This window comes from Symphalangus syndactylus, chromosome 4, assembly GCF_028878055.3.
Source record: "Symphalangus syndactylus isolate Jambi chromosome 4, NHGRI_mSymSyn1-v2.1_pri, whole genome shotgun sequence".
Lineage (NCBI taxonomy): Eukaryota > Metazoa > Chordata > Mammalia > Primates > Hylobatidae > Symphalangus > Symphalangus syndactylus.
Window position 1 is genome coordinate 69,894,719 of NC_072426.2, and position 14,591 is coordinate 69,909,309.

Below are 14,591 nucleotides of genomic sequence, written 5' to 3' on the forward strand. Positions count from 1 at the left end.
CTCCTGATCTCAAGTGACCCTCCTGCCTTAGCCTCCCAAAGCACTGGGATTATAGGCATGAGTCACTGTGTCTGGCCTGAACCAACATTTGTATTGTGTGGATGTGTGGATGTGCATACACACACACAAACACACACACACCCTGCAGAGATATCAGCCTATGAGTAAATAGTGGCCCATGATATTACATATGTTCTTTGGCCTATCATTCAACAAGAAGGTTTATGAATTTAGAACTGGTAGTTAACTATGGACTTGCTGATTGCCTTTGTTTTCACAGCTATCTCATGCACTCACTTGAGAGCATTTTCTTTTTTTTTTTTTTTTTTTTTTGAGGCGGAGTCTCGCTCTGCCGCCCAGGCTGGAGTGCAGTGGCGCGATCTCGGCTCACTGCAAGCTCCGCCTCCCGGGTTCACGCCATTCTCCTGCCTCAGCCTCTCCGAGTAGCTGGGACTACAGGCGCCCGCCACCACGCCCGGCTGATTTTTTTATATTTTTAGTAGAGACAGGGTTTCACCGTGGTCTCGATCTCCTGACCTCGTGATTCGCCCGCCTCGGCCTCCCAAAGTGCTGGGATTACAAGCGTGAGCCACCGCGCCCGGCCCGGGAGCATTTTCTATGATGAATCCAAGCACTAGCCCATTAGTGAGCATTTACCTTAATGTTCTAGAGTCCTCATTAGTAGAATACAGAGTTAAGGGCTATTTCAGATTTCAGTAAAGATCCTGACAATGTCTCTTATTCTTTGTGGAGATAATTAAGAAGCTGTTGCTAGCGTCTGATGAGAAGTGAAGTTGCTGTTTCTGGCAGAGGGGCAATGAGGATCAAAACACCTATTTGGAATTTTATGTTGTTCCTGAGCTCCCCTGCTGGGCCTGGATGTGGGTTAAATTTGCTCTCTTGTATTAATGAAAAAAAAAAAATTAAAATAAAGACACAAGGGAGGCCAGGCAGTGGAGAGCAGAGAAAAGAAAAGGCAGGGAGATGAAGTCAAATTTCCTCTGATCTCTCTTGGAGCTGCTGTCGACTCATCAGCCTCAGTTAATTATAGAGGCAGAAACTGAGCCACTGCCAAAATAAATGGTGCCGGGCACATACGTTGCCTCTTGATAAGGGCTGCATTTATCTGTGAGAAGAGCGTCTCAGATAAATGTGGAATGACTTACTGCCGGAACTTGGGACCTTTGTAAACCACGTCTACTAAATCTAGAGCTTGTTTATCAGCCAGTCTGCAGCTCCTCGTCCCTGCAAATATTTTTATTGGTACACATTCTGTTTCTCTTCCTGAAGGAATGGGAAAGCTGGTCTCCTGCGCCCTAGAATGAAAGTATCTTAAATATTAATCTCTGGGTTTAGATGGAGTGGTACTGCCTTTAAAGTTTGTGGAAAGCTTTGGAACCATGGCTCTGCTGCATAAAATTACTTCTCCCATTCTCTAGATGGGGAATTTTGACTTGAAGTTTAAGAGAGAGGTCAAGTGAAGAGAGTTCACAATTATTGTTGATAAGAGTTGGGATGCGATCTTGTCTGTTTTACTGAAATTTAACACAAGACTTTCTGAGCCCTTTCTCTGCTATGCACCCTGTGAAGTGTGGGATTTCAAAGAGTGCCCTTGTACCTTCGGGGAGCTCAGTCTTTTTTTTTTCCTTTGAGGCAGAGTCTTGCTCTGTTGCCCACGCTGGAGTGCAGTGGTACAATCAAAGCTCACTGCAGCCTTGAACTCCTGTCCTGGGCTCAACTGATCCTCTTTGAGTACTCAGTCTCCTGAGTAGCTAGGACTACAGGCACACGCCAACACACTCAGCTAATTTTAAAATTATTTTTGTAGAGATTGGGTCTTGCTATATTGCCCAGGGCCTCAAGCAATCCTCCTGCCTTGGCCTCCAAAGAACTGGGATTATAGGTGTGAGCCACCCGACTGGGAGCTCAGTCTTGAGGTGAGATAGGCAAGACAGATACATAGATCCCTAGTGCAGAAACACGTTTGGAAATGTGTTCCCACCCTGCCAAAATCAATATTCAATACGTTTTCCATATCATGTATGATGCATGCATGGAGGAGTTCTTTTTTTGCTAATGATTTTTTTTTTTTTTTTTTTTTTGAGACGGGGTCTCGCTCTTTCGCCCAGCCCGGAGTGCAGTGGTGCAACCTCGGCTCACTGCAAGCTCCGCCTCCCGGGTTCACGCCATTCTCCTGCCTCAGCCCCCGGAGTAGCTGGGACTACAAGCGCCTGCCACGGCGCCCGGCTAATTTTTTGTATTTTTAGTAGAGATGGGGTTTCACCGTGTTAACCAGGATGGTCTCGATCTCCTGACCTCGTGATCTGCCCGCCTCGGCCTCCCAAAGTGCTGGGATTACAGGCGTGAGCCACCGCGCCCGACCGCTATTGATTAATGGATTAAGAAATACCATTTTCAGATCGATTTTTAAATATTCTTACAGATCCATTAAGAGATTATTTTTATTCCATAAAATCAGTTTTAAAGTTACAATCTTTTATTCAAAATTTGGAAAGCATCAACTTCTCTGGTGTCCTCAGTTGTATGCCTGTGTGCTTTTTGCCTTAATAATTAAATAACTTTTCATCGCCTGAAAGCTCCAAGCTGGTTGACTGAGGATAGTTAAGTGTTTATCTTTTGTTGCTTCTGGGTAGCACATCTTACTGCTCCTGCGTGCTTTTGAGTGGTAGAAAAAAGTCAGTGTTAGCATCAAACATTAACCCTGTGACCTACTTGTTTATATGCCTACTGTAACATGGCTTTGCTTGAATTTCTGAGGTTAGTCAAAGCAAATATCCGTACAATCTTGAGACGACTGCATATAAACTAAAACATCTTTTGTCAAGATTGCCAGTAATACATTCCTTCAGACCAAAGCCTTGAGGAAAACTAGCTACTGATACTAATGGAGGGAATTTCTTAAAAGCTTAAGAGGAATTATAGGACTTTAGTACCACCTCCCATTTACCACTTTATCCTGAAAGATGTGGGGTGGAGGTCCTCCCCCTGGCTCAACTTAAGTGCCTTGTAGGATTGTTGCTACAAGGAGGCACTGTTGTGTGAAAACTAACTGTGCTTTGTGTTTGTTAAACTTAAATATTCTAAAATAAGCATTCGTTTTGTTTGTCCGTCAGGCAAAGTATGGGGCAGCATGAAACAGAAATATCTGGTTTCAAATAAATTGTATATTCTAAATTTTCACTGTGTATGTGAATCTAATTATAAGACAAAGCTATATAAGACATTCAGCAAGCTGTTTTCTAGGGATGATATTAGATAAAACCTTAGAAATCACACTGATTTTTTTCCCATTCTGAAAAAAAAAGCATTTTGGCTCGGTAGCATAATACCCATCTTTCCAGGATGAATCGTTTATATTTTAGAGGTGGAGAGAAATCTGATCCACATTAAAAGAAAGGCCAGTCACTAACTACTCCAGAAATCACATAAATAGATTGTTATGGGCCAGGCGCGGTGGCTCATGCCTGTAATCTGCACTTTGGGAGGCCTAGGTGGGAGGATTGCCTGACCCAAGACTACGAGACCAGACTAGGCAACATAGAACTTGTCTCTACAAGAAATAAATCAATTAACTGTGCAAGGTTGTGTGTGCCTGTGATTCCAGATACTCAGGAGGCTAAGGCGGGAGGATTGCTTGAGTCAGGGAGGTTGAGTCTGCTGTGAGCTGTGATTGTGCCACTGCATGCCAGCCTGGGTGGCAAAGTGAGACCCTGTCTATAAATAAATTTAAATAGTTTGTTGTTAATGGTTGGCTTCAATATTTGGAAAAGTTTTAAAAAATTTAATAAATGTTGTGCCCTCCATATCAATTGTTAATGACAACACTCTGTGCCATATTGTAGAAGATAAAATCATTCATTCTAGGTCTGAGGCTCTGTCAATAAAAGCAAATTCACATTCTCCAAAGTGGGCAGCAGTAAGGTACTTTCTGTTTTTGGAGGCATCGCTGAACTTGAGAACCCCTGTTCTAATCCCCAGAGTCCCTTTTCCCCCAGGGATTTGTCCCTAGTTGTTCACAATGTTTCCATGCCAAGAAACAGAAGGGATTTCCTTAGAGATCTTCATACTGAAACAAACCATAGACAAATTCCTATTATTGAGTCATGGCTTTGGTTTGCTCATCAGATCTCCAGCACAGGACTCAGAAGTCTCTGTCTTGTGCCTATCACTTTGTGGGTTTTGTTTCTCTAGAGTGCTAGAGAAAGGGTTTTTGATTCAAATCAGCATAAACTGCTGCTAGGAAAGAAAGGGTCCCTTCTTTATTTGCAGTTTGGTAGCCAGGGTGCTGATTTAGCCTCATGCAGAATATATAATCCCTTCCTTTGTTCTTAATACATTTGCTGTGCCTCAGTAATGAACATTTCTACTTTATATTTATAGTAATCTGTTTATTTGCCCTCTCCCCCTACCATATATATATATATATATATATATATAATTTTTTTTTTTTTTTTTTTTTTTTTTTTTTAGACAGAGTCTGTCTCTGTTGCCTAGGCTGGAGTGCAGTGGTGAGATCTCAGCTCACTGCAACCTCCACCTCCTGGATTCAAACGATTCTCCTGCTTCAGCCTCCTGAGTAGCTGGGATTACAGGCACCCTCCACCACACCTGGCTAATTTTTGCATTTTTAGTAGAGATGGGTTTCACCATGTTGACGAGGCTGGTCTCGAACTCCTGACCTCAAGTGATCTGCCCTCCTCAGCCTCCCAAAGTGCTGGGTTTACAGGCCTGAGCCACTGTGCCTGGCCTCCCTCTACTATATTCTAACATCTTCAGGATGACATAATTTCTCATTCCATTTAAAATCTTCCATAGTATAACCACAATACTTTACACATAGTAGGCTCTTGAAAAATTCTGTTGAATCAAAAAATGCATTAAAAATGATTGCCTCATACTAGTAGGCTTTCTTCCTTATTAGTAATTTTAAAAGAGGGTCACCCTGTTTTGATGCCTTATCACATTGGAAAGGGTGCATTAACAGAAAGAGGCCCTTATTCCTCAGTGGTTGGGGTCCAGAGAGTCCAAATTCTTCTTCTCCATTATGATTAGGTCATATTTTATTCTGAACATAACCCACTTTGAACTAACATTCAAAAGCCCCTTCTCTCTTCCATTTCTGCCCTTTTTCTCCTTGCCCATCTATCCTTCCTTCATATTGCTGCAGCTCCTTGTGGTTGAGACCTGTTCTTGTCTCTATCAATAGATTCTTGCAGTCTTCAAATTGGAGCCTAAAAAAAACCACTGCACTTTTTGTTTTTGTTGTTATTACCATGGTAATCTGTAACACAACAGCTTCTGTATTATCATGCTCAATGACTCTATCTCTACCAAGAAGAGGATGAAAGGAATTCACTATAAATATAATCAATAATAAACATAATAAATAAATTATATAGACTGGCAGGAGATAATGAATGTTATGCTGTCCAAAATGAAAGAAATAAAAAAGAAAAGGAAGAGTGTAGGGCAAGATAAAGGAATAGCGTGTTTGAGGAAGGAGCTAAAGTTGTGAGTTTAAATAGGATGATGAGAACTGGCTTCTGACAATGTGAGATCATGAGATTTGAATAAAGTCTTAGGGAGAGGAAGTGAGCTATGTGGATCTTTGAGGGCGTGATGTTCAGGCTGAGGAAAGGAAGGAGCCTGGAGGTTGATTGAGGAGCAGAAGGGAATTGCTGTGCTGGAGCTGGGATGGTAGGAGCTGAGACTAGGGAGGTCACAGAAGCCTGAATCACATGGAATAGATGATAAGGGGCAAGGTAGGAGCAGGGGAGCCTTTCAGGAGGCCAGAGCAGTCCTCCAGATGGTATTGGGATCAGAACAAGAGCAGCAAAGCTAGCCTCCAGGAGGCTAGAGCAGTCCTCCAGATGGTATTGGGATCAGAATAAGAGCAGCAAAGGCAGTGAGAAATTGTCAGAATCTGGATGTGTTTTGAAGAAAGAGACAAGGGATATTCTTGATGGATTGGATGTAGGATGGGGAGAAAGAGAGGAGTCAAGGATGAATCCAAGAAGTGTTCCGTTTTAGGCCAGAAGGATGAAATTGTCATCAACTAACTAACATAGGGAACGTTGTGGGTGCAGTGGGATAGGTAGGGAAAATCAGTTTAGTAGTGGACGTGTGAGTTAGAGAAGTATATTAGATATTCAAGTGAAAATGATGAGTACGCTATTGGATATGCAGGTTTGGAGTTCAGGACAGAGGACTGGACTGGAGATATTCATTTGAGAGTTATCAGTGTGTGGGTAGTATTTAAAGCCATGGAACCACACGAGATCTCCAACGGAGTAAGTAGAGACAGAAATGAAAACAACAGCAACGACTGAGCCCTAGAGTAATTAGAAGTTAAAAGGGGCTAAGGACTGCAATGAATGTGCATGACAGGATCCATGTATTGCCATCAAAGTGAGTGACTGTTTCTATGAGGGTAGAGGTCAAGATGACTGAAGGAGGACAGAAGTTTAATGACCTGGGATAGTGGAGTTTTGGAAAGATTATTATCTATGCATTGAACATGCTCAGAAAAGAGAGGGGAAGTATTGGGGAGGATGCCAATGGGCTGAGAACTGATGTTGCTGAAAAAGGTGGGGAACAATGTTGGGCAGGGGTATTACAGGACCAACATGTTCGTATGCCTGTTGTGCAGAAACAGATGAATACACCAAGACAGCAGGCTTTGCAGCAGAGAGAGGCTTTGATGACAGCAGGGAGGCTGAGTGAGCAGATGGGAGAAGACCCTCAAATCTATCTCCCCGAAGAGTTCTAGGCTGAGGTTTTCAAGGGGATTGTGGGGGGTGAGGGGCTGAAAAACTGTAGTCATTGATTGGTTGGGGAAAGGGGGATGAAATCATCAGGATGTAGAAACTGCATTCTTCGGTGAGTCAGCTTCTCATGGGGTCCTTCAGACCAGCTGGCGTCAGTAGTTTCATCAGTATGCACGACCTACAAGAATATCTCAAATGGAAAACAACATTTCACAATGTTCAGTTGTTATCTGTAGAGCATTGAAGGGGGACTCTAATCTTGTGACAGGGTTTGTGTGATTCTGGAGCAATAGGTAGCAAAACACTATGAGGAAGGATCAGAGAACAGCTGACCCCATGACTAACACTTAGTATGTGCAAGCTTGGCTTATTTTTGTTTCTCTCCCTCCCTTCTCTTCTGATTAATTTTATAAAATTTATAGGGACAGTTTCAGGGGTGATAGATGATGATGGTATGAGATTTGCAGTAGAAGGGAAGGAGAAGGCTCTGGAAGGGGAAAAGAGGACCAGCAGGGTCCCTCCATCACCTCCAGGTCTGCAGGAGGTGGCAGGAGGGCCTGGAATGAAAAACAGCCAGCGGCCGGGCGCAGTGGCTCACGCCTGTAATCCCAGCACTTTGGGGGGCTGAGATGGGTGGATCATGAGGTCCAGAGATCGAGACCATCCTGGTCAACATGGTGAAACCCCGTCTCTACTAAAAATAAAAAAATTAGCTGGGTGTGGTGGCGTGTGCCTGTAATCCCAGCTACTCGGGAGGCTGAGGTAGAAGAACCACTTGAACTTGGGAAGTGGAGGTTGCAGTGAGCTGAGACTGCACCACTGCACTCCAGCCTGGTGACAGAGGGAGACTCCACCTCAAAAAAAGAAAAAGAAAAACAGCCAGCACATGAGAGAAGAGGTGAGCATCGTCCTCAGGGAAGAGTCAGTTCTTGTCAGAACAAGGAAGGACTCTTTGGAAGTTAGATTTGGGATGTGAGGCGTTTTGCTATCAGTGGATCAGGCTGATGGCACCGTGGAGGGGTTTCAGGAGTCAGGAACAGGTGGGAGAAAGTTTCCCAGTGCGGGTTGTGCAAGCCTTCTGGCCCGGAGAGTGTGGGTGTGACGAGTGGCTTGAGAGACAGGGATGAAGAGCATGAATGCGGACATACAGCACTGAGCTCGCGTCTGCCACATGGTAAGCTCTTAGAAGACCTCAGCTTCTTATTCATTTTGTCACAAATTGATTAATTATTGAGCTGAAGGACATATTAGAAAAGGGTCAATAGCAATACTTCTAACTTCCAATCTGTACTTACGCTTGGCATTCAATCGATGTTATCAAAACCTGTGCCAGCTCCAAGGAAAAGAGAACACTGTTTTCTGATTTAGTTGCTTCCTGAAAGGAGCTGAGAGCTGTAAAACGCAGGCAAGATTGGACTTTTCAATAATGCTTATATATTGACTTGCAAAAACAATATTAGAACTTTTTTTAAATGCACACGTTATCTCCTTAGGGTAAGGGAAAAGGTTTTATCTTTTTATTTTTGCATCTCCCCTTTGAGTGAACATGGTTCTCTTTTCCTTAACTCACAACTTTACAAGGTATTTGGAAAAATATAAGGGAGAGATAGTTTCTGTTTCTCATCTCTTTAAGCAATATCCTCTTGTATACCAAATAATATCTTCCTGTGGTTAATGATATGAGAAACAGAATGCCTCTCCAGAAACCTTTTCACATCCCAGATTCAGAGTTCCTGGGCCCAGAATGTAATCTGACATATTATAGTACTTAGGTAAATCCTTAATCTCAAGAGTGTTGAGAGTCAAGTCTTTTTCTGTTTGTTTTTTAGAGATGGGCCTCCTTTTGTCGCCCAGGCTGGAGTGCAGTGGTGTGATCATAGTTCGTTGCAGCCTCAACCTCTTGAGCTCAAGTAGTCCTCCTCCTTCCTGAGTTGCGACTACAGCCATAAACCACTGCATCCAGTTCAGGTTTTTTGTTTTTTTGTTGCTTTTCTTAAAAAACACTAGTGATTCTATTTTGATTCTGACAGCTTTCATAAGGTCCAGGGACAAAATAAATGTGTTATTTCCTGGGAGGAGATGGATTTATAAGCCCATGGGCACCATTCAGAGGCCATGTGCCCTGGAAGCACCAAGGAATGTTGCTTGCTCCACCTTCCCAGGTGCTCAAGGCAAACCCTTGGGTCATCCTTGACTCTTCTTTTGCTCTCACACACACATCCAATCTATGAGGAAATTAACTTGGCTCAGGTAGTTTAAAAATCTATCCGAATGTTGCAGCCAGGCATGGTGGCTCATGCCTGGAGTCCCAACTACTCAGGAGGTTGAGGCGGGAGGATTACTTGAGCCCAGGAGCTTGAGGCTGCAGTGAGCTATGATCATGTCACTGTACTCCAGCCTGGGCAACAGAGCAAGGCTCAGGCTGGTCTTGAACTCCTGGCCTTTAGTGATCCTCTTGCCTTGTCCTCCCGAAGTGTTGGGGTTACAGGCACGGGCCACTGAGCCCTGCCTAAAACGTTCAATGTCAGTGACTTGGAAGAATGTTCTGGTGGATGAGAAAGCCCTGGATGGAGAGAGGATTCAGGCATTTGAGAGGTCAGAGAGAAGCAAGGTATCCAAGGACAATGGAATTGGCTGCTTGTTGCTCAATTGCATTGAGGCTCTACAGTAGGATAATGAAAAGCTGTAGGCAGTTAGGGAGCAATTGAAAGCCAAGTGTGAAGGCCTGAGGGCCTCCAGGAAAGGGGCCCATATTCTCTCCATTCAGTGTAGAAAAAGCAGAAGACCAAACTATGGATTTAATAGGCTTGCCTAGCTTCAAGGATGATCATCATTACACAAAGATCAGAGCACTGGTTGGGAAAACATGGAGCTCTTGTGCACGGGATGGGGACATTTGGGTGGATGCTTCCAAATATTTTGAGCTCTCAAACTCTTCTAAGCCGCCAGAGCCTGCAGAGGTGGCTCACCTTTCCCTGTTATGATCTGAAACTCCCCATATGGGCCAACACCACAGAGTTCTGTCCCCACAGGCCAAGGAGGGCTTCCCAGGATCCTCAACTTCTTGCCTGGTTGCCAGACCAATCACTAGAGGTAAGTCACAACATCACCAAGCCGAGAATATTATGGCAACATTGATGAGCTAGAAAGAGACTGTACCTCTCCCAAACTGTGAAAAATTCACCCCTATGTACTAGAAGGAAGGAACTGGATATTGAAGGTGCTTGATCAAGAAGGCAGGTTAAAGGAGAGTAAAGGGACGTGAGGGCATTTTCTCAGGATATGGGACTTAATGCTTGGCAAAGACCCTAGAGGATGGTGCAGACTTGCTGCTTGGGTGGTTCAACAAGCCTGGAGGGTCCATGCTGAGTGGAACTGAAACAGATTTTTAAAGGCTCAGGGAAGTGAACATGCTGGTATATTATGGTGATCGGAAGACCCATCAGAGGATTATGATGCCCAGGGAGGTCTGGAGAACACAGCATTCACCAAGCCATTGGGAAATTAGCTGAAGGCTTTCCTCTGCAGACCACAACTGGCGGTGTGAAAGGCTGTTGTGGAGTTGAATCCACAGAGAGTAGTGATGATGGGGTGAAACAGATGGGAATCTTGTGAGGATACTTCTTAATACATCTAATCAAAAGATAGCCAACACAGGCCAGGCGCGGTGGCTCCCTCCTGTAATCCCAGCACTTTGGGAGGCCGAGGTCGGTGGATCACTTGAGGTCAGGAATTCAAGACTAGCCTGGCCAACATGGTGAAATCCTGTGTCTACTAGCAATACAAAAATTAGCTGGATGTGATGGTGTGCACCTGTGGTCCCAGCTACTTGGGAGGCTGAGGCAGGAGAATCACTTGAACCCGGAAGGTAGAGGTTACAGTGAGCTGAAGTCATGCCACTTCACTCCAGCCTGGGCGACAGAGTGAGACCTTGTATTAAAAAAAAAAAGAAAATGCAACAAGGACGCACAGGAGGCTGAGGGTGTTTTCTCTATCAAGCATTTGCAATTCCTTGTCTAGTACCTGGAACCTGAGGCAGTTTTCAGACCTGGAATCCCCCAGTAGAAAGGGTGGCCATGTTCCCAGGATGAAGGACCCAGCAACACCACACCAAGTCTACGATGATATAATTCCTTTTGTCCTTCCCCAAAGGACATTTATTCAAGTGACTCTACTCTGAGGAAAAACTCCCGGATGTTTTGAAGATTACTGGATGCCCTGCAGGGATGGATGGAGGCAGGCATTGAGGTGTGCAATGACTCAGATCTTCACCGGAGAAAGGACTTATCTGGCAGCTTCAAGGAGTGTAGGCAGCCGACAGCTTCCAGCTGCAGCACCTGAAAGATCTGCTTTTGAACCAAGGCCACACTTTTTCCGGGCAGCTCCCAGCCAATACCAGCACCATGGCGGTAGCAAGGCCGTGTCTGTCCAACACAGGAATCCTCTTTGCTCCAGAGCTTCCCATCATTTTGGTCAAATCCGTGTCTGATCCACCAAAATCTGAGGCTCTCTCGTCTATCTTGTTTTCTACCCTTTTTCGTTTTGTAAGTGTCAAATCTGCATCGTGATCTGAAGGCTTTCCATGCTTGGGCAATCTTGATATTTCCTCTTACGCTTTTTACAAACATTACCCCCCACCCCAAATCTCTTGCACTTCTAACTCAACCTCATTGTCTGCTTTCCTTAGGATGCAACTGACATGATGCTCTGGTCTGCTGGGTTGTAGTCTGTTTAGCCACAGATAAGGCAGTCGGGTGCGGTCAATGGCTTTGCAGAGGCTCACTAACACATGGAAATGTTTATGCCCATTTAAAAAGTTGATTCACAAAGTAGTACCAGATTTTCTCATTACAGTATTTTAATGCAGGGGCTCTTACAGTTAAAATATTCTGGAAGTTAAGTAGGAAAACTACATTGAAGATAAATCTAAGTTAATTACAGATGCAAAATTTTTGTTTTAAATGTAAGCATCTACCCTACTTCCTTCGACCAGAGTTAGGCTGGGGTTCTGTGAATTGCACACAGACGTTTCTTGCTTGTTATGGAATTTGCTTTTTGTATTTTGGAAGCAGCTAAATTCTGGCAACAAAACCAAACTGGTCTCACATTTAGATTAAACACCTTCTATGGCTGAGCCACTTCTTCTTGAATGTTTGATAGTCACCCAAAATTAAGGACGGTGGTGGATACACTCTTCACCTCCTGTTTCAACACTCTCTTGCCTTTCTTATTTCCTAGTGCTATTTGTGGCACTGCAATCATATATGTTTACTAGGTTTAGACAACAACAACATCTTGGCTGCCACTTTATTTTTTTTAATTTTATTTATTTATTTATTTATTTATTTTTGAGACGGAGTCTTGCTGTCGCCCAGGCTGGAATGCAGTGGCGCGATCTCGGCTCACTGCAGGCTCCGCTCCCCGGGGTTCATGCCATTCTCCTGCCTCAGCCTCCCGCGTAGCTGGGACTACAGGCGCCCGCCACCTCGCCTGGCTAATTTTTTGTATTTTTAGTAGAGACGGGGTTTCACCGTGTTACGCAGGATAGTCTCGATCTCCTGACCTCGTGATCCACCCACCTCGACCTCCCAAAGTGCTGGGATTACAGGCGTGAGCCACCGCGCCCGGCCTTGGCTGCCAATTGAAAAAAAATATTTGAGATCCTTGACAACAGCTCAATTCCTCGGACTTAGGAAGAGGTCACATGGCTTCTCCCAATGGCTGAGACAAGGGTGGGAGTGGGAAGGTCTTTCCGTTTCTTCATCCAGGCACTTAGCAAATAAAACCAGTTCCTCAAAATAGCTTTTATACAAAGAACATAATCTTTTACCTAAGATTCTTTATTTAGTTTTCCATCATCCAGTCTTTTCCTTTTTTCTCTTTTAAAGCTCGAAGCCCATGGACTTTGAGATTTGTTGCATCTTTATCTACAAATCTCCTCCCTTTAATAACCAGTCTTCTCAGAACTTAAATTCCAGCCAAACCAACACCTTCAATACAGCCGGGCCATTTTTCTTCTTCGGATGCTATTACTAGACCGTTTTCCAACCATTCTCATTTTATCAATATCTCCTTCAATCTTCAGATTCCTTCTTAAGAACCATTTCCTTCTAAAGGTCTATTCTAACTGCCTCCAAATGATTTCTTCTTCATCATCATTATCTTAATGCTTCCTTAGCCATGAGCTTGTTTGTACAAGTGTAAAGATAAATGGTGACTGGCAGAATGCCTGTGCTTGAAAGATACAAACGGGTATATTTGCCAATTTCTTCTCTCTTATAGAACTGTGGTCAAACTACTCCGCCTTCATTACAATCACAAATGTGTGAGAATGAAGGAGAGGCTGAGCATGCCTGTAATCTTGGCATTTTGGGAGGCTGAGGTGGGAGGATTCCTTGAGCCCAGGAGTTTGAGACCAGCCTAGGCAACATGGCGAAACCCTGTCTCTACAAAAATTACTAAAAATTAGCCTGGCATGGTGGTGCATGCCTGTGGTCCCAGCTACTCAGGAGGCTGAAGTGGGAGGATCACCTGAGCCCAGAAGGTGGAGGCTTCAGTGAGCCCTGATTGCATCACTGCACCCCAGCCTGGGTGACAGTGAAACCTCGTCTCAAAAAAAAAAAAAAAGAATAAAGGAGAATATTCAAAATCACCATCTGAAATTTGAGGATTGAGGGACTAATTTGGCTACTTTGTAATTGTTTTATTATTATTATTATTTTTTTGGGATGGAGTCTTGCTCTGTCCTCCAGGCTGGAGTGCAGTGGTGCGATCTTGGTTCACTGCAACCTCCGCCTCCCGGGTTCAAATGATTCTCCTGCGTCAGCCTCCTGAGTAGCTGGGACTACAGGTGCACGACACCACGCCCGGCTAATTTTTTGTATTTTTTGTAGAGATGGGGTTTCACCGTGTTAGCCCAGATGGTCTTGATCTCTTGACCTCGTGATCCGTCTACCTCGGCCTCCCAAAGTGCTGGGATTACAGGTGTGAGCCACTGCACCCAGCCTGTGATTTTTACATAGTTGTTTGCTGTCAGAGCTAAGGATTTTACTTGAGTTAACAAATAACTATGCTATAAGTAAGAAAAATGCTGAGCCAAAGACGTGCTAATACTTTTCCTGCTATTAGCTGGTTTCCCCTTGAGTTAGAACATACCTATGAGAACACACAGGAGGAAATCTCTCAAAATGTAACTGACATCAAGCTATTTATGTTTATCTGTTTGCTTATCATCCATTGAGCCAGACATCTGACATCTTTGTTGCCTTTTTGTTTCTAGGTCTTGGTACTGTTGACATTTGATAAATGTTTATTTCTTGATTTTAATTCTTAGCCTTTGTTTCATTTAATACTTTAGTTCTTCACGCCAGAATTGTCTGGAAGGCAACTGGAAGTTTAACAGAGATAAAGGAAATTGAGATCTCAGTATATTCCTCATAGTTCTAACATCTGCATTTCAGGAACAGAAGACAAACGTCTTAAATGTTTTACCGACCCCAATTAAACAAAATGATCAACTACTTATCATGAGATAGTTCAGGGATGTATGTCTGCAATTCACACATTTCATTCCCTAGCTTGTTCTTCTTTCACTAAAGAGGTCACAGTGGGAGTGACTTTTACTCTAAGTAATAAACGGTTACCTTTGCCTTTGTTCTCTTGTAATAATTGTTGCATTGGGTAAGGATTACATGTGATATGTGCATTGTGATCTGCTTCAGAACAGGAGAGGAAATGTGTTGGTCTTCCGCAGGATCACCTCTGTGAGCCACTTAAAACTCTAGTAGACAGAGCACTGGAGAG